This window comes from Dipteris shenzhenensis, chromosome 21, assembly GCF_047967505.1.
Source record: "Dipteris shenzhenensis isolate YYH24624 ecotype China chromosome 21, Dip_SZ_1.0, whole genome shotgun sequence".
Taxonomy (NCBI): domain Eukaryota; kingdom Viridiplantae; phylum Streptophyta; class Polypodiopsida; order Gleicheniales; family Dipteridaceae; genus Dipteris; species Dipteris shenzhenensis.
In genome coordinates, this window is record NC_141616.1 from 7,858,122 (window position 1) to 7,882,188 (window position 24,067).

Sequence of the window (24,067 nt, forward strand, 5' to 3'; positions counted from 1 at the left end):
CAGGCTGTGGTTTCCTGGAAAGTGCATCAGCCACGACATTTTTGTTACCCGGCACATGTACAATTTGAAAATGAAACATTGAGAGGAAGTTAGCCCATCTCATGTGCTTTTCAGATAATTTTCTCTGCGTGAGAAAATATCTAAGTGACTGATGATCTGTCTGCACATAAAAATCAGCTCCAAGAAGGTAATGTTTCCATGTGGTCAAAGCATGTATCACTGCTAACATTTCCTTCTCGTATATCTGCAAGTACAATTCAGCATCTTTGAGAACTCTACTCTCATATGCAACCACTCTGCCATCCTGCATCAAAGTGCCTCCTATGCTGTTTCCACATGCGTCACAAGTTACAGCGAAGGGTTTTGCAAGATCTGGCAAGATAATAACGGGTTCAGAACACAATTTTTGCTTCAGCTCTTCAAAAGCTGCATTTTCCTTTGGTCCCCACCGAAACGGTACAGCTTTCTTTTGTAAAGCATGCAAGGGAGAAGCAATTTCTGCAAAGTACTTTATAAACCTCCGATAGTATGAACACAACCCAAGAAAGCTTCTGACTTCATGCAGATTTTTCAAAATTGGCCAACTCCTTATGGCCTCAACTTTTGCAGGATCCATCTTGACTCCATCCTTTGACACTATATGACCGAGAAAATGAATCTCATGCATAAAGAACTCACTTTTCTTGGTGTTTATTAATAGCTTGTGTCTTTTCAACTCTTGAAACACAATAGTGAGGTGTTTCCTGTGCTCCTGCTCATTTTTAGAGAACACAATGATGTCATCGAAGAAAGTGCCCACAAACTTTCTGTGTGCTCTAAAAATTCTGTCCATCATTCTATTGAAAGTGGCAGGTGCATTAGTCAAACCAAAAGGCATCACAAGGAACTCATATAAGCCAAATGAAGTGCGGAAGGCAGTCTTGTAGACATCTTCAGGCCGTATCCTTATCTGATGGTATCCACTTTTAAGGTCAATACGACTGAACATTGAGGAACCTTCCAACCGATCCAATATATCATCAATGCGTGGAATTGGAAAACGGTTCTTAATTGTGACTTTATTCAAAGCCCTATAATCAATACACATTCTCCAACTGCCATCCTTCTTTTGCACAAGCAACACAGGGGAACAGTAAGGAGAATTACTTGGCTGTATTAATTCCTTTCCAAGAGTTCCTTCACTTGTGACATTATCTCTTCCTGTTGTGCCTTACTGACACGATAGGGAGGTATATTAGGCGGTGAGCTTCCTGGAATTATATCAATTTGATGATCCTCGGGCCTCTTGGGAGGTAATTCTTGAGGAAGTGCATCTGAGAAACAATCCTGAAAATCTGAAATAAAAGCAGCCCTTTCTCTATCTAAAGCAGAAATAGTAGAGCCTTCCTGAACTGGTTGGCTGTCCTCTTTGACAAAAATCAAGTACGCTGAAATATGACGCTTTATTACATTGGAAATACAAGAAGCTGAAACTACAGGGATGGACTCCCCTTTCAACTTTACATCAAGTACATGATTTTTGCCTCTATGAGTTAAAGAAATCTTCTTGTTTCTCATCTGCACATCAGCCCCCACCCTGTACATCCAAGGCATCCCAAGCAAAGCATCACACTCTGGCAAAGGCATAATGTAGAAGTCCTCTGCATCCTGATATCCCTGGATATGCATCCTCAACTTGCCAATGATAGGAGTGACAGGTGTGTTAAGTTCAGGGTTGGCCATATCACACATGCCGGATGGCCCCATTTCCCCAGGCTCGATGCCAAGCCTTCCTGCCATATCAGGAGTTATGAAATTTGCCTTTGCTCCAGAATCAAAGAAAAACAAACAATTCTGATTTCTGATTTTTCCCCATGCTCTGCACATCTCAGTCTTTTTCATTTCCTCTTCATCATGTGCATGTGGCAAACTCCCAATCACATCTGGAAGAAGTCCTGCAGAAGGTTTAGGCTTTTTGCCCTTCCGATCAGCCTGTTTATCACCATTCTTATCATCATCTGACCTGTCTCTTTTCTTGAATGGGCAATCATAAGAGCGGTGTCCCTCTCCTTTGCATATAAAACATTTGTTTTGCTCCATGAGTGACTTTTTCTCTTCATCAGATAACTTGGTACGGGGCTGTTTATTAGGCTGTCCACGCCTTTGACCAGCTTTGAATTGGGCTTTTCCTCCCTTTTGAAACGGTCGTTTGCCATAATTTTTATTTTCAGATTTGATGTCCTTATCCTGGTGTTTGGCAGCCCGTTTGTTGTCTTCTTTCTTGCTGTCCATAAAGCCCAAATTCTTCTCCTGCATCCATGCATATGCTGTCCTTGCATTCTCAATTAATTGAGTCATAGAACCCACCTTGGTTTTGATGCAATAATCACGTAGCTCACTAGGCAATCCACAACAGTACCTCTCTATTTGCTCTTTCAAAGAAACATGCCTGTAAGAGCTCAATGGCAGCAAAGCATCCCAAAACCTCTGGGTGTAATCATCAAGATTCTTGCAAAGTTTGTATGACAAGCCATGCCAGTGTGTAAGTACTTCAACTTCAAAAGTTGGAGTAAGCCAAGTAGAAGAGAACACTTGCTTAAATTCCAGCCAAGTAGTAGGTGCATTTCCATGAAGCATAAGGTTGGTGTACCACTTAAGTGCATTGCCTTTCAAAAATGTGGCAACCTTCCTCATCTTGGATGCTTCTGTAAACAAACCCCCAAGAAATGCAGCATCAAACTGTTGAAGGAATGTGAGGGCTTTGTACCTGTCCTGTACTCCATTATATGTATCAAACTTGACATGAGAACCACCATCCTTAAATTCTTTATATACATTTGATATTGGCTGTCCCAAAGATGGCTGTATATTTGCAGCATTCCCTACACTAGGGAGAGCCATGCTTGGCTGAACATTAGGCATGGGAGCATATGATGTGGCTTGCATGCCTGGCTGCATTCCCACATTGTCATACATGGCTTGCTTTCTATGCCCAATTGGCGGTGAAATCAACATAGCATCAAAGATAGAATCTGTACCAAAATATTCAGGTTGCTGCCTCAAATATGGCTGAGGTGGTTGAGCCACATTTATGGACTGCACATTATTATTTTGAGGAGTAGAAATACCCAAACCAAGGCCTTGTGCTGGCTGCTCATACTGTTGTACTTGATGTATTTTTTGTACCTCTTTCTCAAGTGCTCTTTTGGGCGATTCCTCTCTCTTGGAAGTCACTTTCTGAGTCATTTTTGATGGCTGTCCCTCATGAAAAACTGATGCATGAGTGTGCGGTCCACCATGAGAAGCTGATGCATGTGTGTACTCACTCTTTCCGTGCTTGTGATTTCTTGATTTCTTCTTCTTCTTGGCATTTGTTTGCACAATCTGAGCCAAATTTTGAGCCAACTGAGTCAAAGCGGTCACTGCACTTGCAAGCTGTGCATTCAACATAGTAGCATCATCTGACTCACTGCTAGAACTAGTATCACCGTTGAGCTCAGTTGTAGCTTCATGTGTGGCCTGCTCAAAAGGCATTTGTTGTGCGTTTATGGTTGTAATATTCAGCTGTCAAAAAGTGCAGCAAAGATATCCTTCCACCAAACTACCGAGGCCCACCTAAAGCCACTTTTGCAAATTCGACCAGCAAAAGAAGTGCTCAGCTCTGCCCGTTCTACCAAACGCACGGAGGGAAAAGCATATCACTACGAAGGGGAGGCAGAGGGGAAGCCATCGGGCCAAACGGAAGTCGAGGAATCCAAACGGGTGAGGAGTTATGAAGAAAAACGGAATTCAGCTGAAGGAGGCTGAAAAACCAGTCCAAAATCTCAACAAAGGGAGAAGATGAGAGAGAAAACCACACATGTGAAGTTTAGAAGGCCCAGTAAGGTCCAGGAATGGCAAAGGAGCATGTAGAAGGCACTAGAGCCACCTGGAACTCTAGGGGGGCCACTGAAGGTACATGGCCCTCTAGGGGGCCCATTAAAAATGCCACATCATCATTTCCCAACAACCACTCTTTTAATTCCTTGGAATGCCTTTGGGCCTAGGGATTAATTACGCTTATGTACTAGGCACCATGCCGCGTTTAATTACACATTATTAAGCCCACGCTTGGACTTTTAAAACCAAAGTTGTCACGGTCTTGTAGTACATTAAAGTACTTAGAATTTCACGCCCCCATGACACACGGTGTCGTCTTTGACTACTCCCAAATCCCTGCCATGACCTGCTGGATCTCCTCGTCCTGCAAGAGGTCCTCTGGAATGCGGACCTCCTTCTAGGGAGACCTCGACGGGTCTGATCTAAGCTAAAATAGGAGAGTTTTTAAATTTTATAAATTCCAGATTTTTCTCATTGGCCTTTGTTAAAGCTGTCGCCCCAATAAATGGGGCAATTATGCACAACTAACGATTTTGGGTTTCTCTCTCTCTCTCTCTCTCTCTCTCTCACACACACACACACAGAGCTTCCCTCACTCTACCACTAGTCCCTAACACACCCACCCTTTTCCTCCCCATTCTCTCTCTAAGCTTCCCTCACTGCGCCAATAGTCTCTCTCTTTCTCTCTTTTTTAGCTTCCCTCATTCCACCACTAGTCCCTAGCGCCCCCCCTTCGCCTCCCCATTTATTTTGGGCAGGCCTATTGAATGACATGTGTCATTCATCTTTTTTCACTTGTTCACAAAGCACAAAAGTGGCATTTGGGACTCCATTGAAATGCAAAATGCAAAAAGCAAGTCGGTTTGCAAAAAGCAAGGCAACCGACTGAGAAAGCGCTGTCTATAAAGAAGCTTGGACGCAAGTTTTAGCTATGCGATATTTCGAAGATGATGATGGAGTCCCTCACTTCTTCTTCTTCTTCTTCTTCTTCTCATCAGGCACTCATTGCCACTCTCTCCTCAACCTCCTCCAACTATAAGCCTCAGTCTTCCTACTCCCTGGGAGCTCAAATAGGAGCCGGCACAGACTCCATCGTCACAACCTGCGCTCATAACCCCTCCGGCAACCAGTTGGCTTGTAAATCCGTCCCTGCTTCCCAACGCCTCCCCAACATTAAAACGGTTGAGTCTCTCAAGCAGTCCATCATGTCTCCTCTATCCGAAGGAGAAGAAAAGGCTGCTAGGTGTCCTGCTGAAATCTGGCTCTCTCCACGGTCTTTGCCGCTGATCATGAAAATGAACTGCTCCCAGGTGCTACGCTCTGCTGTTGGCATCTTAGAGAAGGAGGCGCCACCCTGCTTGTCTTCCCCAAACTCCAGGTTGTTGAAGTCCCTCCAACAATCCAGGAGTCTAAATCCGGAAGACACTTTGACAGCCTCCTCCAAAAGGCCCGGTAGTGCTATGTGCACGCAGGGGCATACACGTTTAGGATCCCAATCGTGGACTCGTCCCTCTGAACTCCCATCCAAACTACCCGTCCTGGGATGAGCTCGCCCTGATCGTAGACCTCTGGAGACAAAGTCTGTGAGACTGAGATGCATACCCCTCCACTCTATCCTACTGCAAGGGACCACTCCCTTGGACCTCTCCTTGGGAGAAGGTGGTGTCGTCGTCTGATGTCTAATGCTGAGAACATGTGCTCCTGAATCAAAAGGATGTCCACTATCCGCCCTACTATTGCCTTCTGCAACTCCTGTTGAAGTATCAGGTACGGCGGCTAGCTATGAGCACAGTCGTGGAAATCGTGCACGTTCCAACTCACTATGGTCCAACTCATGAGGAGGGGGGTGCCGAGAACAAGGCTCTCCTGTGGGTGGGTGCCTGTTCTAGAAAGACTGCCTTATTTGATTTTGCCGTGGGTTTGGAGGGCGAATAGTCCGTGTCTGTGTGACGATGTACTAGGGTGGATATTGGTTCAATACCGATCTTCCGTACCCACTTCATCATGAAGGGGACTTCCACCCCGAACAGCTCCGCACACTTCTGGAGGGGCCAGAAGTATGCCTGCTCCACCTTTGCCTCTAGCGGCAATCTGATAACTCCTACCGCCAAACCACAGATTGGCTCCTTGCGCGTGAAGCTCAGCAAAAAGTTTGTCTTTGCACCATGGGCGTGCCAAAGGTCCAGCCCCTATGGCCTCATCCACTCGTCCATCGTGCGTGAAATCTGATCTTCCATAATAGCATCAAACACCTCTAGGGACCACGTATCCAATCCTGTGGAGGCAAACTGGAATCTCCAAACGGGGTGTGTTTGAGAGCCCACTGCATTGATCAAACCCCCCTTTCGGGAGTGTAGGACCATGAGCATTACCTCCAGCGGTAGAGGATATGAGTCCGGAATCTCCAGATAGTTCCAGGGTCCTAACTTCTAGAAGTCTCGCGGTAAGGGACGCCCAGGTTGGAGGTTGGGAGCTGCTGGCTGGGAGGACGAGCCCCGTCCCTCTGGATCCCTCCTCGGATGGACCGACTGCTGCTGCGATGAGGAAGCAGAAGGGGGCGTTGTCTCACCCTTGCCTGCTGGCAGGGGTGTCGAGGCGGAAAAACTTGCCGCGGAGGTGGAGAGGGGGGCGGTGGGGGAGGTAGGGGAGTGAGGGGCGGAGAGAGGAGGGCAGGTGGTGAGAGTGATCATAGCAGGAGGGGTTGGGGTGGGGGAGTGGAAAGGAAGAGGGGGAGGGGGAGGGATGACCGTAGGAGGCCCCCCTGGTGAACAAGCTCATCGGGCTCTGGATCCGCTCCTCCGAAGTCGTTGTCAGGCTAACGTCCGTAGCTTCCACCATTGCCGCATCTGGACGGCGCGCCTGCGGGCCTGTTTGCTTAGTTTCTTTTTCTTTTTAACCTGGATCTAGTCCCCTTCTGAGGGAGTAACCCAGGGGGTCTGAGACTCCTGCTGCTCCTACTTGAGAGGGTGCTAGACTCAGGCCTGCTGACTCTGCCTGCTCTGCGAGGGGGCGGGGGGGCACTCGGCCATGGCCACGGCGGAAATCTTTGGCTAAGTGGCCCATTTGTCTACAATGGAGACACTGGCCTGGTAACCCAAAAATCTCCACTCGCTGGCGAAGTGGACCCCCTTCAAGGGTCTCTAGAAGCATCAACTCTGGGCTCTCAACCACCAGTTTGATCCTGGGGACCCCGTCATCTACTACCATTGCTGCGGCCGAATCTAGCGGAGACTCGAGCGCGGTGCCAAATGCCCGAGGGAGGATGGCTTTGTACTCCTTTCGGAGCCCTGGGAAGCGAAGCGTAACCAGGAAGCGGGGAACATGGTGTGTCATGTCTATGTCCTCCACTGCAAAGCCATGGTACCAAGGAAAGGGGTACACCAAATGGGGGCCAAGGAGGATGGGGCTCTGCTCCACAAGTGTCAAGGCTATATCGGGGGAGCTTAGCTGGATGAGGAAGACGCCTCTTGCATAGATGGTGACCGCCTGAATGTGGTCACCCTCTAATGCCAAGCTCGCTTGGATCCACTCTCGCACCTGTCTCCTTGTAGGCGTGAGGCCCACAATTCTGCCCACGAGCACCTTGTCCTGGAGGGATTGAATTGCCTACTGTTTGTCAGCTGGGGAAAGAAGAACCTTAACGGCTGTGGGATTCGAGGGTGCTGCCATAGAGTCCCTCTGGCCAGACCAAGGGTCACCACCAAGGTTTTTCTTTCGCCTTAACAAGCACAAATGCTCCCGCTACAGGGAGGAAGAATAAGAAAGAGGCTGAATGGCATCAGAAACCATGGCTTTAAAATCAGCATGGTCGAGGTAACCATTATTTATTAGCAAAAGGCATGTGCAAGCCAATCCATCATCTGGAAAGTCATGGAAAGAGAGCCTCAGCCAAAGAGGAGCATGATCAGAATATGTGAAAGCATGGTTAATCCAAAGCTGACAAGTGAAGGCATCAGAATGCTGTGGATCAACCCAATGCCATCTAACCAAGCGTGCCTGATATGAAGATTGAGCATTTTGCTAAAAGGTATAGCCCGGAAGCATGGGATGCAATTCCTTCCAGAGATCAACCAGTCACAACTGAAGCAAAAAATCAGACCATGCCCGCTTTTCAGAAGCCAACATGTGAGTGTAGCCCAAAGTAGTATCTCCCGGTTGTGGGGAACTTTTGAAATCACCGCAGATAAAAGCATCATATACTGATGCAAATTCAAAGATGTTGCCTTGAACAAGGCATTATATGATCATTCATCAACCATGGTGATCATTGAAGGCCACAATAAGCTGAAGATCATGCTTAACCAAAAAGGCTACCCTAGAGAAAGAGTGCTCTCCAGCATAGAAAATGTCATGACCAGCAAAATGTCTAGATTTACCAGCATACATATGCTGGTTATGCTCTTGTAAAGCCACTATATCATGCTGCAATTGGCTTATATACACCCAGACCAGTTTCTATTTTCGACCATCACACAAACCCCGGCCGCGAGAACCGTCATTTTTTCAGAAGACGAGTTGCAGCAGCTCAAGAAAGATGTGGAACTAGAGGGATCCACATCACTTTTTGCCCGCATCTTTGGATCACACCCTTCCAGATCACAGGCTAGAGTTTGGATGCTGGAGGCCTTACCAAGAGATCTCGCCCCACACCTTCGAGATGTTCGACTTTTGGGACGTGGATTCTTTCAAGTGGTTTTCGACTCCCACGAGTCCACAGTCCTTGTTCTCAAAGCTAATTCTCTGGCTTTGGATTTGAGGAGGATTTTTCTTTTGCCCTACACCTTGGGCTTCGATCCGGTCGAGGAGGACAGTCATGTCACATCACTGTTCATTAGATTTCCTAGTCTTCCTCAGGTCTACCATCGACTTCTTGCTACTATCGGAGCCACATTCGGAGCGGTCACTGAGATCCCCCCCCTTCCTGGCATGCCTTCTTCCTCCGCAGAGGCAATTAGAGCGGACGGGGTGCCTTGAGTTAGGGTCATTGTCTCTGACCCTAACATCTCATATGACCACATCATGCTTCAGCACCCAGATGGCTCTCTCTTTTGACAGAGAGTCGAGATTGCAGGTAGACAGGACGAGTGCAGGATTTGCAAGACCCTCAGGCACTTTGCTAGAGATTGCCCAAGGAAGAGAAAAAGACCCAAGAGGTCTCCTGGTGTGGCTCCTTCACGTACTACCCCAACTGCTCCTCCCCAGCGCCCTGTACCACACACTCCAGGACCACCAAGAGCAATAGGGCGCCCTGCTTCGCGCACAATAGGATCACCAGGGGCAGCAGGGTGCCCAAAGCCCGTAGCACACCCAGTACCATGATGGAGAGCGATTAGAGCGGCTCCCTTACCTCAGGAGGAGACCTTTGATCCGGTTCAGACAGACGCCATCCAGACTCCAAACCAACCAGACTCCAAAGGTAGATGTTGCTGCAGCCCTAGACACTACAGTTCCACATCAAGAGAGGCCTTTAGATGCATTAGTACCAGCCCTAGTCACTTTGGTTTCTAATCATGAGGGGGCTACCAATACTTCTTCCCCACAGGCTGTTCCTGCCACAGTCAGGACGACCAAGGGAATGCATGCACAGATGAGGACTCCAGATTCCACTTCAGCCCTACCACAAGCCTCCTCGGCCCCTAGCACCAGTTCTGCTGATAGAGGCCTGCCAGGTCCTTCTCCTCCATCTTACACAAGTGCAGGTCTTCTTCGCACTCCTCGGCCAGACCTGCTTCTCAGGAACTCTTTTTTGGCACTGGCAGACTCGGCGACTTTCATGGATGAGGAGTTTGTGCCCTCCACCTTAGGGGTCCTGGTCATTGGGATTCCTTTTGATAGGGCCTCCCCCTCAACAGGTGCGGGGGTCCTTTCACTCGTTGAGTTTCCTGCCCTCAGCAGGAGTGTTTCGGCCCAAGGGAAGCTGGTTTTCTCTACTAGGTCGGGTAAGCCTTTCCACCCAACATCCTCTTGTCGATGAGGATAGTCAGCTGGAACATACAGGGCCTAGGCGGAGTTCCACACCGACGCCGTAGGCAGTTGATCTGGAATCATCTTCATCCAGGTGTCACTGGAGGTGCTATTGATATTCTTTTTATCTAGGAACACAAGTTGGATGCCAGTGATTGCTCAAAGTCTGGCAAACTTCTTTCTGAACATACTTTCTGGTTGCCTGCTATAGGCACAAGGGGAGGTACTTGCATTTCGGTCTCTCCTTCTATTTTACCCTTGGTTGCTGGTCATGGTATTATCGCCCCCTCTAGAGCTCAATGGATCATTATTTTGATTGGAGGGTGTAAGGTTGGTCTTCTCAATTTGTATGCCCCAAACAACAGAGGGGAGCGAGTCTCCTTTTGGAAGGAGTTACTATCTTGCCCCCATTGCAGATTCTTGGATCATTGGTGGCGATTTCAACATGGTTGAGTTGCTGTCAGACAAAAAGGGAGGCAGACAAGGTGGAATTAATTCTTTGGAGAGGGCAGCCTGAGATGCCTTTCTCTTTCAGTACAGTGGCAGGGACACTTGGTTTGATGATGCCTTTCATGTTATGCCACAGTCACTCCTGTACTCTTGGTCGAACAGGAGCATGCCCATCCATGCATGTATTGACAGATTTTATGTAGACGATTGAGCACTTGACAAAGGCGGATCCGTATGCATTTCTACTGGGGTTACCACCTCATATCATTTTCCAGTGGTGTTGCAGATTCTTGAGCCTCATTGGAGAGGACGCTCTGCCAGTGTCAGGGTTCCCGGATGCCTTTTATGCAGAGGAGAGCCTCACGGAAGATATTTTACAGATTTGGGTTTCTCACATACAGGGTGGAGTTGTCCGCCCATCTCAGGTAGTTGCAGCCTTATCCGGAATTAGTGACTATTATCATACAGTTGCTGATTCCAGGAGATGTGAGATTGCTATACGCCAACAGTTAGTGTCCCTTCAAAGGGAAGAGCAAAAGAGGCCCACAGATGCTTGGATTTAGGAGCGCCTTGCTGCAACAAGGGCTCATATATGGATATTGTTGGATAAGAGAGCAAAGTATGCCTTTCATGCATGGGAATCCTTTTGGATTCAGATGGGTGGCAAGGTCAACAAATACTTTTTCTCTACTCATGGACCCAGACATAGTAGAGATAGTGTATCTACTCATGGACCTAGACATAGTAGAGATAGTGTATCGCAGCTTGTTGACTCATACGGGGTGTTACAGTCAGATCCTAATGCCGTCATGCGTGTAGCTTTATATTTTTTTGCATCCCTTTTTACTGCAGATCTGGGCACACAGGCCATAGATGATGCCAGAGAGGTTATTTGGCAGTGTATCCCTGTATTGGTGAAGGATGAGATGTATGTTTCTCTTGATGCACCTTTCACCAATGCAGAATTCAAGACTGCATTACTTGCCCTTTACAAGGGCAAGTGCCTAGGTTCGGATGGACTTACTCCTCCTTTTTTTATTACTTTTTGGGAGCAGATTGGTGATCACACTACATCAGCCCTGTTGCAGGGCATGTGGGACTTTGGTGAGATGCCTGACTCACTTACAGATGGTCTCATTCATCTCATCCCAAAGGGGGGTAATAGGAATCTAGTGTCACAATGGAGACCCATCACTCTATTGGGCACTTCTTACAAGATTCTGGCAAAAGCCATCAGTCTGTGGCTACAGGTTTTTCTTCTAGATTTGATTCATGACACGTAGACAGGGTTTGTGCATGGCAGAAGTATTTTCGATAATATTTTCTCATTTTGGGAGGCCTCAAAATGGGCCATGCAGAGCCGCCAGAGGTTGGCCATTCTACTCTTGGACTTTGAGAAAGCTTACGACAAAGTAGACTGGGATTTTTTAGAGGGTACTCTATCTCGCTTTGGTTTTTCAGATGCATGGATTAGAGGAGTATCCTCTCTCTACAGATCAGCCCATAGCCAGGTGCTTATTGGGGGGGTAAGAGGGGAGAGATAGATCAGTCTGCCAGGGATGTCCTCTTGCCCCTTTTCTTTTTCTGTTTGTGGCGGAAGCTATGAGTATCTACCTTGGATCTCAAGCTGATATTTATGGGCCGAGGCTTCGTCTCCGTCGGGAAGAAGAGCTCCTGGATAGTGAGTTGGCAGATGACACGGCTATTTTTTTTTATGCCTCCCCCAGGACACTCACTTCCTTCTGGACAGCCTTGGATTTATTTTGCACAGCTGCAGGTGCACACGTTAATTGGCATAAATCCAATGGTTTTTGGATTTGCGATGATGACACCCCCGATTGGGGTAATGATATTGGTTTCACTTCGGTACAGAGGGGTGTCTCCGTCAGATATTTGGGTTGCCAGGTTGGGGTGGGCATTTCTCCTTCACAACAGTTTGCTCCTGTGTGTTGGAGAGCTTCAGAAGAAAGCTCCTTTTCTGGAGCTTAGCCAAACTTGACTTGGCATCCAGAGTGGTGGTGGTGGTTAATCAGGTTCTTCTAGCCACAGCATGGTTTGTATGCTCTTGTTGGTGCCACTCTAGAGATTGTATCACTCAGCTCAAGAGGCCCGTACAAAACTTTTTATGGAGTGGTCTAGATGGAGCAACTGATGTTACAGCCAGGGTGGCTTGGGAGACCTTGATTCTTCCTACAGGAGAAGGGGGTTTGAATATCATTGACCCGGATCTACAGTGCAGAGCCTTACTCTGCAAGGTCACTGTGAGAGGACTTATGCCAAGGCAAGAGTCTTGGAAGGATTTTTTATCAGATGCATACAGTCTCGCACACCCACTTCAAGAGATGATTGGATACATAGTACCAGATGGGTTTTCACCACAGCCCACCTTAGATCTCCTTCTTCCCCTCTTATGGTTGCTATCCTGAAAGCATGGGCCAGCTTCAGGAGTACTCTTTGTAGGATTCCCCTGTCCACTCATGAAGAGATTGAAAGGCAGCCTATCATGTGGAACGACAGTATTTTGGATGAGCATGGCAAACCACTTGGAGCTTCTCTTCACATGCAATGGCCTAGATGGGAGAGGGGCCCTGCATCTACTGTGGGAGCATGGAAAGCCTTCAGGAGGCTTCCTCCAGACCGTCAGGCCCAGGTGGTTCATACTCTCAGAGGGAGTGCAGGGAGAGTTCAACAGATTCAAGCAGCCTTGCCCTTGGATTGGGTGGACACAGATGATGCCAATTACCTGTTCCACCTGGATGGGGGCATTTTCCAGATTGGGCATTCCTTTGCAGGTGATTGTTTTACGTAACACACATGAGGATGCCCTAGTCTTTGATGTTTCTTCGGGGGGCAGGCTGTTAAAGTCCACAGAAGATATATTGTTGGAGGTACCGTTTCAGCCAGTCAAGATAGTGGGCTTCATGGAGCATGGCTCTCTTTCAGAGTGGTACTTGGATCCTGACCCGCTACTCATTGCCCTGGGCTCATGGAGGTTGTGGCTCTATGGAGATGTCCCAATTAAGTTTTTGCAGTGGGACCCTGGGGAATGGGAGTGGATAGATGAAGGGCACCGAGAGAAGGGCATCCCCTTCTTTCGTTACACGGTAAGTAATGCTAGGAAATTCCAGCTCAGCTATAGGGGTTGGAGGCCCACCAGAGCTCCTCATTGGGATGATTATCAAATTTCTGTAGACTTGCAGAAATTTTTTTGGCAGAGGCTCTGGAAATCCCACCGGAATATAAAAACAACTCTCTTCTTTTGGCTTTCTATTCATGGTGGGATAGCAGTGAATCATTGGAGATCCAGGTTTGGGACTGACCCTAGTTGCCCTCGTTGCCTTTCTGCTTCAGAGACAGTACAGCACTGCCTTTTGGATTGCAGACAGGCGAGAATCATATGGAAGGGGACTGCAAGACTTTTCGGCACTTTTGTTTGCCTCCCCTTCTATATGACCTGGGGATTAGTGGCTTGGCTCACTCTTTCAGGGCCCCAGGTTGTCTTCGAGAGACATGACTTGTCTTGGGCTCTACACATCTGATGACACCATGTGGAGTCGTGCTCTTTAGAGGATGTTCTGGCCACTCTCTTCAGGGCTGCTCATTCCTCGGTCGACTCTCCATGGGAGGTTTTAGCTAGCATTGCAGCAGGGCACATTTGGAGAGCCAAATGCACTGAGGCTATGGAGGGTTCTCAGGTTCACCCTTCTCAGATCTTGGCCAGTACTTGGACAAATACAGTACACACTCTGTTGGCCATATGGGCGACCATGCAGGGATCCTCTCGAGCAGCCTCCTCCAGGAAAGTTACTTTTCTCAGGGATTGGAGAGACTCTGCCTTCCTTGCTGAGATTTCTACAAGGTTGAGTTGGCATTTTCAGGCTCAGCCTTGGTTTCTTTCTACCTCATTCTTCTGAGGTGTTTTTTATTACATGCTTAGCGTGATGTATTTCCGCTCAGAGCTTGCTCTAGCAAGTTTCTTTCTTACTTAATAGAAGTCTCTTTTTTGCCAAAAAAAAAAAAGACATTGAGGGAAATCCACAACTTTCACCTAGAGAGGGCATCTGTGTCAGATCAACACCTGATATCTCTGGTAGGAGACCAGGGCAACACATGAACCATCTGCTGCCCATAGAAAAGAGGAGAGTGCTCCGATAAAATTTGCATGTGCTCTTCATCTGCTATGATCACTTCAAAAAATCCCCTTGCTGCATAATGAACTTTTTTGACATAGCAACCACCCAAGGTTCTAGTCAACCAATTATTGACATCTGCAGCAGCAGGCATACTTCCCGGAAAGAAAATAATGATGGCATGCTTAGCATAATCTTTCACAGGATCAAAGATATCATCCACCTCAACCATGATGCCCGTGGTGGGAACCGGATTTCTCCATCATAAACAAGCTGAGCTTCTGCAGAGGCATGAAGAGGGTCATCCAGACCCATCACCTGCTTTTGTTTTTTTCTTTGAAAGAACCTGTCCTTCTGAAAAGTGTTCTCATATGGACAATCTGCCATTGTATCTGAGGAACTGGAGAAGCAAGAACTTAAAAAGGGATGGCGCAAAGAAAAAAGATATGCAAAGGAGTTGCACAAGAGAAAGGAATATCTGCAAAGAGGAGCTTGTGCAAAGGCAAGAAAGGAGGTCACACCAGGCTAACAGGAAAGAGAAATGAAACAAAGGAAGAGGAGGAACGGCGGGGAGCAGCAGTAGCACACGAGCAAAAGCTACCCAGCCTGTACGGATAATTACAGCAGCTTGTACGGATGATAAAATCTGTACGGAATCTTTGAGCCTGCACGGAAGCCAACAAATGCCTGTACGGACTGACAGCAGCGCACGGAGGTGACAGGTTTTTACGGAAATCCCAACCCGGGTGTACCCAACCTGTACGGAGTGCATCAGTAGCCTGTATGGAGCAAATGCCAGCAAGGAAGGCTTGGAGCCTGTTACGCTCAAGTCGAGATAACATGACCTCGGAAGGGTCAGTCAACATTTTCCTTTAAAGGATCAATGTTTGTATTATATTTGTTTGGACTTCATGTAAATGATCAAAAAGGAATAAAGGTCAAGGTCCTTGGTGTGGGTGACATGGCACTAGACTAGGTGGATCTAAGGCTAAGGGACCTAAATGCATGAAATGTGCCTAGGGGCAAATGTTTCAAAGATATCCCAAGAGAGGGGTAAATAATGCATTAAGGAAGGACTTTAAATTTAAGACATGTGGCATACTAGGTCCATCTAGGGAGTTTTGGGGCTCGTTGGAATTAAGCAAGCAGAAAGCTTTCACGAAATATATTCTTTTGGATTCAGCAGAGAAGCTTGCTACCACCGAGGTTTGCTAGGAGGATAAACTAAGTGCCTGTGCCCGTGATTCAACATAAAGCTAGAAGAAACCAGATTGGGATGTTTCATTTGGTATAAGAGCGTAGAATATATTGTGAGTGGTCTGGGACTGGCTGGGCATTTGACGACGGACAGTACAGAGCCCAAACTCTACGTAGATGGTAATTTGGTGGTTCGTAAGTCTGGGTAGCGTGGATGAACAGCGCGCGACGAGGACTACTGGCTGGTCATGGAATTAGTTGCCGCAGGTGATGGCGCAATTGTGGGTTCACGGACGTCATCGCAGTGCTGGTCACAGCACTAGCTGTCGCAGGAGGGTTGGGTTCACGTAAGCTGGTGACGAATTAGGAGACAGACGACGGTACGATTCACGTAAGCTGGTGACGAAATAGGAGACGGACGATGATATAGCTAAACCGCAGGTTCATACCTTGGTATCTCGGAAGGCAGACGTGAAGCAATTTTTGGACACCCGCTGGTTTGCAGCTAGCTTAGGGCCATGGAACTTTTGCCCTTGATACTTGTGTTACATGGAGGTCCTTCAACGTGATAATCGATGCTGGGTGAAAGACCTGCGGACGTGATAAACGATCACGTTTTTTTTTGTTCGCAATAGATCATTAACGTTGGGGCTGCGTGGAAAATTTCGATCAACAGAGGACTCGTTGATTAAGGTCGTTGGACCTTAAGGTCTTTGGCCAAAAGCAGGACAGATTACAAATGCAAATTGGATCTCCGATGAGGGGGTAGCTGAGCCACAGCAAGAACAACATGATCTCTCTATGCTACGTGAATGACCAGGGAGCTTTCTATGCCTTCTAAGTTGTTGCTTCTGTGTTTGAGTTAATTTGAGTTGCAGGAGTTTCCCTGGTATAGGGAAAAGTGGTTTTAGTTGCAGTGTGATATATACTTGGTTAGCTGTAAAATTGGAGGTTGGACTTTCAATTTGTAATTACAGTTGCAAGCGGTATTTTTATTTTATTAATTAAAAAAAAAAAACCCCACACACACATACACCCATTGACCTAAATGGAGGTAGAAGAAGAAGCTTCCAGGATGGATCCGGTAGAGTCGAGAGTCGGGCCGACCCAGCAGGTATCGCGCCCAGCAGGTCATACACTGTCTGGCAGAATTGCAATGTTAGAGGATGCCTTGCAATAGATTTTAGCGCAATAGTTACAAACAAATGTAGGGCAGTCTGAGCTCAGGAAAATGGTGCATAGTATGTCTGCTAGACCATCTCGTGAGAAGAAAGGTAAATCTCCGATGGAACCGGAGTCCAGTGTTCGTATGATCGAGCCTAGGAGGGCTAAGGTGCCTAATATTGCCAATTGTAGGCCATAAAAGTATTCTAGTCAGATGTCTGACCGTAGTTCCGATATCATTGACACCTAGTTACACAAATGGGACGAAGCATTCGCCATGTGTGAAATCAGGAATGATATGAAGAAAATCTGCGAGGCCACCCATATGTTTAATGAGGCAGCGGATAGGTGGTGGATAAAACAACAGAAAGATGGAGTAGCATCCACTACCTGGGACGGGTTTAAAAACGAATTTAGAATACACTTCCTACCTCCTAACGAAGCATCCCGAGCTTGGGATCAGTATCGAAACCTTCGTCTGAGAAATTTATCAGTGGTAGAATACACTGATAAGTTTAGAGAAAGTGTAATGAAGGTTGATGAACCCCTACCTCAGTCAATCCAAGAGATTTTTTCTTTGGATTGAATGATAGGATAAAGATGGAAGTTCGGGCTAAGTATGCGAACATGCTAGATGAAGCAATTGCCATAGCCCTGAACTATGAGGATGCAAAAGGGAACAGACCAAGTGGGTTTGTGCAGGTTGGGACTCAGTATGGGTACCCGAGGAAAACTGGGTTTAAGAAGAAGTGGATTAGCAAAGGGAGTGCCTCACAGCCTAGTGGTCAAGCCAAGCAGGCGAAACCAGTTGAGACTCCTAAATCAAGTACCACCATTGGAATGAAAAGAAAAGTAACACCAATGGCAGCCCAGGCTTGGTCGAAGTCCTCTTTGAACCCAGAGCAAAGGGAAAAAGCGAGGAGAGAAGGCTTGTGTTTTGGTTGCCTTCAGCCTCATCAGTGGAAAGATTGTCCACAAAACAAAGATCGTCGGATGGCTGAGATGGTGGTCTCAGAATGCGACGTGGAAATGGAGGGAAGTCCCAGAGCAGAACAGATGCAGATTCAGCTAGCGGGATCTTCTCAAAGGTCAGTATCTTTTTTGTTGTGTGTGTTTGTTGCTAAGTTAGTAACTAGTGCACCTGATAATATCCTGTCAAAGCCCGCAACAACGGGGTATACAACTTTTAATGATACGGAGTTAATTAAGATGAAAGGGCAAGTAGCTAATCATCAGGTCATTGTGTTGTTTGAATCAGCATCAACGCACAATGTAATTAACTCCAAGCTCGTAAAGAGGCTGAAACTATAGACTAGCCCATCTGACTATGCATATACAGTCAGGATGGCAGACGGAAGTTCAACTGAAGTATGGGACCAAAGGGTTATCCAGTTGGCTTCGAATTCAGGACTATGCTGAGAAGCTTGATTTTGAAATGACTAAGCTTGCTCATGCAGACATAGCCCTGGATAAGGCTTGGCATTCTAGGAAGAATCCAGCCATAGATTGGAAAAAGCACATTTATCAATTCAAGATGAATGATGTGCTGTATGTCTTACGAGGTGAAAGGGATATACCTCAAGGACCGTTGGTTTCCGTGATGGAAATTCAAAAAGCTTAAGAAGAGTTTTTGTTTCTTTGTACAGCATCGGTAGAGCCGATTGATGATTCTTCGACTAGCACTGATGTTGCTCAAAATGGAGAGATGGCCAAGCTGGCTGATCAACTAACAGAGGAGTTCTTTGATTCTTTTAGGGATGAGCTACCTTATGGGTTACCTCCAGAGCAGAATGTTCAGCATAAGATTGAACTAATCCCGGGGTCAGAACCTGTAAATAGACCTCCCTATAGGTTGAGTTTTACTGAAGAGGTGGAGGTGCGAAGACAACTGGAAGAATACCTCAAGTTGGGGCAGATTCAACCAAGTTTTTTACCTTTTGCTTCGCCAGTGATATTAAAGAAGAAGAAAGATGATACTTTTGGTCTCTGTATAGATTACAAAGCATTGAATAATATCACTATTAAGCACAGGTATCCGATGGCTCAGATCGATGATTTGCTAGATGCATTACATGGGGCCGTAATTTTCAGTAAGATAGATCTTAAGTGTGGCTACCATCAGATCCGTATTAGAGCCGAGGATGTGCATAAAACCGCTTTTAGAAGCAGGTTTGGACATTATGAGTTTTTGGTAATGCCCTTTAGACTTACCAATGCTCCAGCTATATTCGTCATGCTTATGAACGATTTACTACGTCCGTATATCGGAAAGTTTGTAGTACACTTTATTGACGATATTCTGGTATTCAGTAAGAGTATTACTGAGCATTATGAACACTTTTGGTATTCAGTAAGAGTATTACTGAGCATTATGAACACTAAAGAATAGTGTTTAGTACTTTGAGGAAAGCCAGTCTTTATGTAAATTTAAAAAAAACTATATTGTGTATGATAAGACTTGAATATTTAGGATTCATAATTACTCCTGAGGGGATAGAAATGGATCCAAAGAAAGTGGCTGCGATACTGACTTGGCCAATCCCTCAGAGTCTGACCGCTTTTTGCGATCATTCTTGGGATTTGTCCAATGTTATTGAAGGCATATCAAAGGATATTCCGAAATAGTATCGCCATTGACTGATTTGACCTTAGATAAAGTACCTTTTATATGGGGACAGAATCAACAGGAAAGTTTAACACCATAAAACAAGCTGTGGTCACAGGATGGGTGTTAAAAATAGTTGATCCCCAGAAACCGTTGGCCAGTAGCCTTTGAAAGCAAGAAGCTTTCTCCCTCTCAACCGAATTGGCCAACTCATAAATTCGAGTTGTATGCTGTTGTCCATGCTCTGAAAACATGGAGACATTATTTGTATGGATTAAAGTTTTATGTGGATGTTGATCATGATGCTCTGAAACATTTTTGTAAACAACCTGACTTGAGAGGCCGCCAAGCTAGGTGGGCAAAACTCATGCAGGAATTTAATTTGACGATTCGGTACCAAAGAGGGAAGGATAATAAAGTTGCTTATGCATTGTCACGCGTTATGCATAATATGAGTTTCACGGTATTAGAGAGTGCTCTAATGACCGAGATTAGAGAAACTCAAAAGATGGACGAGTTCGTCCAAAGCCTTTGGCCTAAGGCTCATGTATTAAAACCCAGAGAAAAGGATGACCTGGCATCCAGAAAAGGCCAAACTTATGCAAGATATGCCATAAGGGATGGTATGTTGAAAAGAAATAGCAAGGTAGTAGTACCTAATCAGAATGATCTCAGGCAGAGAGTCATTCGACAATGCCATGATAGCCCATGTGTGGGACATCCAGGAGTCGAGAAGACATATGATCTCGTGAAATAAGATTTCTTTTGGCCAAAGATGAAAAAGCATATTCATGAATATGTGACACGTTGTTTTTCGTGTCAGGTAAGTAAGGCAGAACGGGTGAAGCCACCTGGACTTTTACAGCCCTTGGAGATACCACTAGGTAAGTGGGAGAGCATTTCCATGGACTTTATTATTGTAGGTATGCCTACGACACAAGGTGGATATGGTTCTATCCTTGTGGTGGTTGATCGTGTTACCAAGATGGCTCACTTTATTCCAACTAGAGAGTCTGTTGTGTCCTGGCGGATTTGTTTATTAGACATATATTTCGTTTGCATGGATTACCCAAGTCCATAGTATCAGACAAAGATGTCAAATTTACCGGTCATTTTTGGACTACGGTATTTGAGACACTAAGAACTGAGTTGGAAATGAGTAGTGGAGATCACGGATGGTCAGACGGAAAGAATCAACCAAATTTTAGAGAATATGCTTAGAGCATATGTGTCATTGAGGCAACATACATGGAACAAGTGGTTGCCATTGTTAGAGTTTGCCTACAATGATAGAAAACATTCCTCTACAGGGTTTAGTCCGTTTGAGCTGAACTATGGTTATAGGCCAGCGAATCCAACTATAGTTGGAATACCTCAGAAAGTGCCTAGTGCCGCAAACTTTGTGGTTCAGATGCGGGAGATGCTAGCACTTGCGAGAGCTAACATCCGCCAAGCTATGGATAGAGCTAAGACGTATGCAAATGAAAACCGATCCGCTAGAGAATTTAAGGAAGGAGAAGAAGTTTTTCTCAGAGTTCCTGCGCACTCTAAGTCTTTGACTGCAGGAGAGTGTGCTAAGTTATCACCTCGATATTGTGGGCCATGGTTAAAAGAATAGGCAAGGTAGCCTATGAATTAGAATTGCCACAGGGTTGTAAGGTGCACCCAGTGTTTCATGTTTCTCGTTTAAAGAAAATTTTGCATACAGGTGACTCACTAATTGAGGGTGTTGTTTTGTTTCAGGAGATAGAGGAAAATTTTGCATACAGGTGACTCACTAATTGAGGGTGTTGTTTTGTTTCAGGAGATAGAGGATAATATGAGTTTCACGGTATTAGAGAGTGCTCTAATGACCGAGATTAGAGAAACTCAAAAGATGGACGAGTTCGTCCAGAGCCTTTGGCCTAAGGCTCATGTATTAAAACCCAGGCAAAAGGACGACCTGGCATCCAGAAAAGGCCAAACTTATGCAAGATATGCCATAAGGGATGGTATGCTGAAAGAAATGGCAAGGTAGTAGTACCTAATCAGAATGATCTCAGGCAGAGAGTCATTCGACAATGCCATGATAGCCCATGTGCGGGACATCCAAGAGTTGAGAAGACATATGATCTCGTGAAACAAGATTTCTTTTGGCCAAAGATGAAAAAGCATATTCATGAATATGTGACACGTTGTTTTTCGTGTCAGGTAAGTAAGGCAGAACGGGTGAAGGCACCTGGACTTTTATAGCCTTTGGAGATACCACTAGGTAAGTGGGAGAGCATTTCCATGGACTTTATTATTGTAGGTCTGCCTACGACACAAGGTGGATATGATTCTATCCTTGTGGTGGTTGATCGTGTTACCAAGATGGCTCACTTCATTCCAACTAGAGAGTCTGTTAGTGTCCCGTAAGTGGCGGATTTGTTTATTAGACATATATTTCGTTTGCATGGATTACCCAAGTCCATAGTATCAGACGAAGATGTCAAATTTACCGATCATTTTTGGACTGCGGTATTTGAGACACTAAGAACTGAGTTGGAAATGAGTAGTGGGGATCATCCAGAAACGGATGGTCAGACGGAAAGAATCAACCAAATTTTAGAGGATATGCTTAGAGCATATGTGCCATTGAGGCAACATACATGGAACAAGTGGTTGCCATTGTTAGAGTTTGCCTACAATGATAGAAAACATTCCTCTACAGGGTTCAGTCCGTTTGAGCTGAACTATGGTTATAGGCCAGCGAATCCAACTATAGTTGGAATACCTCAGAAAGTGCCTAGTGCCGCAAACTTTGTGGTTCAGATGTGGGAGATGCTAGCACTTGCGAGAGCTACCATCCGCCAAGCTATGGATAGAGCTAAGACGTATGCAGATGAAAACCGATCCGCTAGAGAATTTAAGGAAGGAGAAAAAGTTTTTCTCAGAGTTCCTGTGCACTCTAAGTCTTTGACTGCAGGAGAGTGTGCTAAGTTATCACCTCAATATTGTGGGCCATGGTTAAAAGAATAGGCAAGGTATCCTATAAATTAGAATTGCCACAGGGTTGTAAGGTGCACCCAGTGTTTCATGTTTCTCGTTTAAAGAAAATTTTGCATACAGGTGACTCACTAATCGAGGGTGTTGTTTTATTTCAGGAAATAGAGGATAATGCAAGACGCGAACCAATAGGAATCCTGGACCGAGGAACAATGCAAGTGCGTAATCGGAAGATACCCATGGTGTTGGTTGCATGGCATGGTCTACCTCTATCAGAAGCTACCTGGGAATCCGTATACCAGTTACGGAGAGTGTTCCCAGACTTTATCATCGAGGACGCTGATGCTGAAGAGGGAAGGAATGTTACGCTCAAGTCGAGGTAACATGACCTCGGAAGGGTTAGTCGACATTTTCCTTTAAAGGATCAATGTTTATATTATATTTGTTTGGACTTCATGTAAATGATCAAAAAGGAATAAAGGTCAAGGTCCTTGGTGTGGGTGACATGGCACTAGACTAGGTGGATCTAAGGCTAAGGGACCTAAATGCATGAAATGTGCCTAGGGGCAAATGTTTCAAAGATATCCCAAGAGAGGGGTAAATAATGCATTAAGGACCCTAAATTTAAGACATGTGGCATACTAGATCCATCTAGGGAGTTTTGGGGCTCGTTGGAATTAAGCAAGCAGAAAGCTTTCACGAAATGTATTCTTTTGGATTCAGCAGAGAAGCTTGCTACCACCGAGGTTGGCTGGGAGGATAAACTAAGTGCCTGTGCCCGTGATTCAATGTAAAGCTAGAAGAAACCAGATTGGGATGTTTCAGAGCCTGTACAGATGTGGCGATGAGAAGCCTGTACGGAAGCCACACAAAGGCCTGCAGCAAACGATGGAGGCTAGGAGCAAGAGTCCCACACACACCTACACTCTCTCCCTCTCTGGGGACATGCAGATGCAACATTAAAAAATCTCATCATATGATAAGAAAGCAAGTTAGTCAAGATCCCGAGCATGTAGATAGTCAAAGAATGATTGCCATAATGATGCCTAGAAGAAGTGATACTTGGCAAGGGATGGATCACCAAAGACCCTATGGTTTTGGTCATTCCAAAGAGTCCATAGTGCCCAATTAGCAAACCGTAAAGAAAAGATCGTACCCCAAACAAGCTAGAATAGCTTGCCAAAACAAGCACCAGAAAAATGTGCTTGAAGATGTCGTTGTAGAAAAGACAAGAAGTCGCGAGTTTTAGGGCAATGCCAAAAAAGGTGAGGCATAGATCCCCATGGGGCACAGGTATCGGTGGCATGTAGCAGGACCAATATGTTGGTGTGCCAAATGGAAGCACCCCAAGCAGAAGTTGTCCTAAGAAAATCTGTTGACGAAGGAGGAGTTTGCAAGGCCAAATTTTTGGTGGCCTTTTTCTCCACCACCTAGAAGTACGAGTCATAGACCAAATATGATTTACATGAGTAGAAACCCAACGAGGAGGTATAAAACCCTTGTACAACTTTGCTTTCTCGCATTATTCATTAGGTTAGGAACAACAAAGTAGAAGAATGGCAAGCATCCAAGAAAAGATTGTTATAAGTGCAAATAATTTGACAGAGGGGGTGGCTTGAAAGAATTGTGTGTATTTTTGTAGTGTAGTTTCAAGTTTCCAACTGGAGCAGCAAAACTGTTTGGAATTAATGGGTTGTATTTTCAAGTTTCTAAGTAAAGATCGAGAATTGTA

The 24,067-nt window shown here is 45.8% G+C and overlaps 1 protein-coding gene across 1 annotated transcript in view; it reads left to right on the forward strand.

Annotated features, from left to right (window-relative positions):
• Positions 1-24,067, forward strand: part of LOC147888441 (Sodium Bile acid symporter family) — a 266,247-nt gene that overhangs the window by 212,748 nt on the left and 29,432 nt on the right. The window lies entirely within an intron of this gene.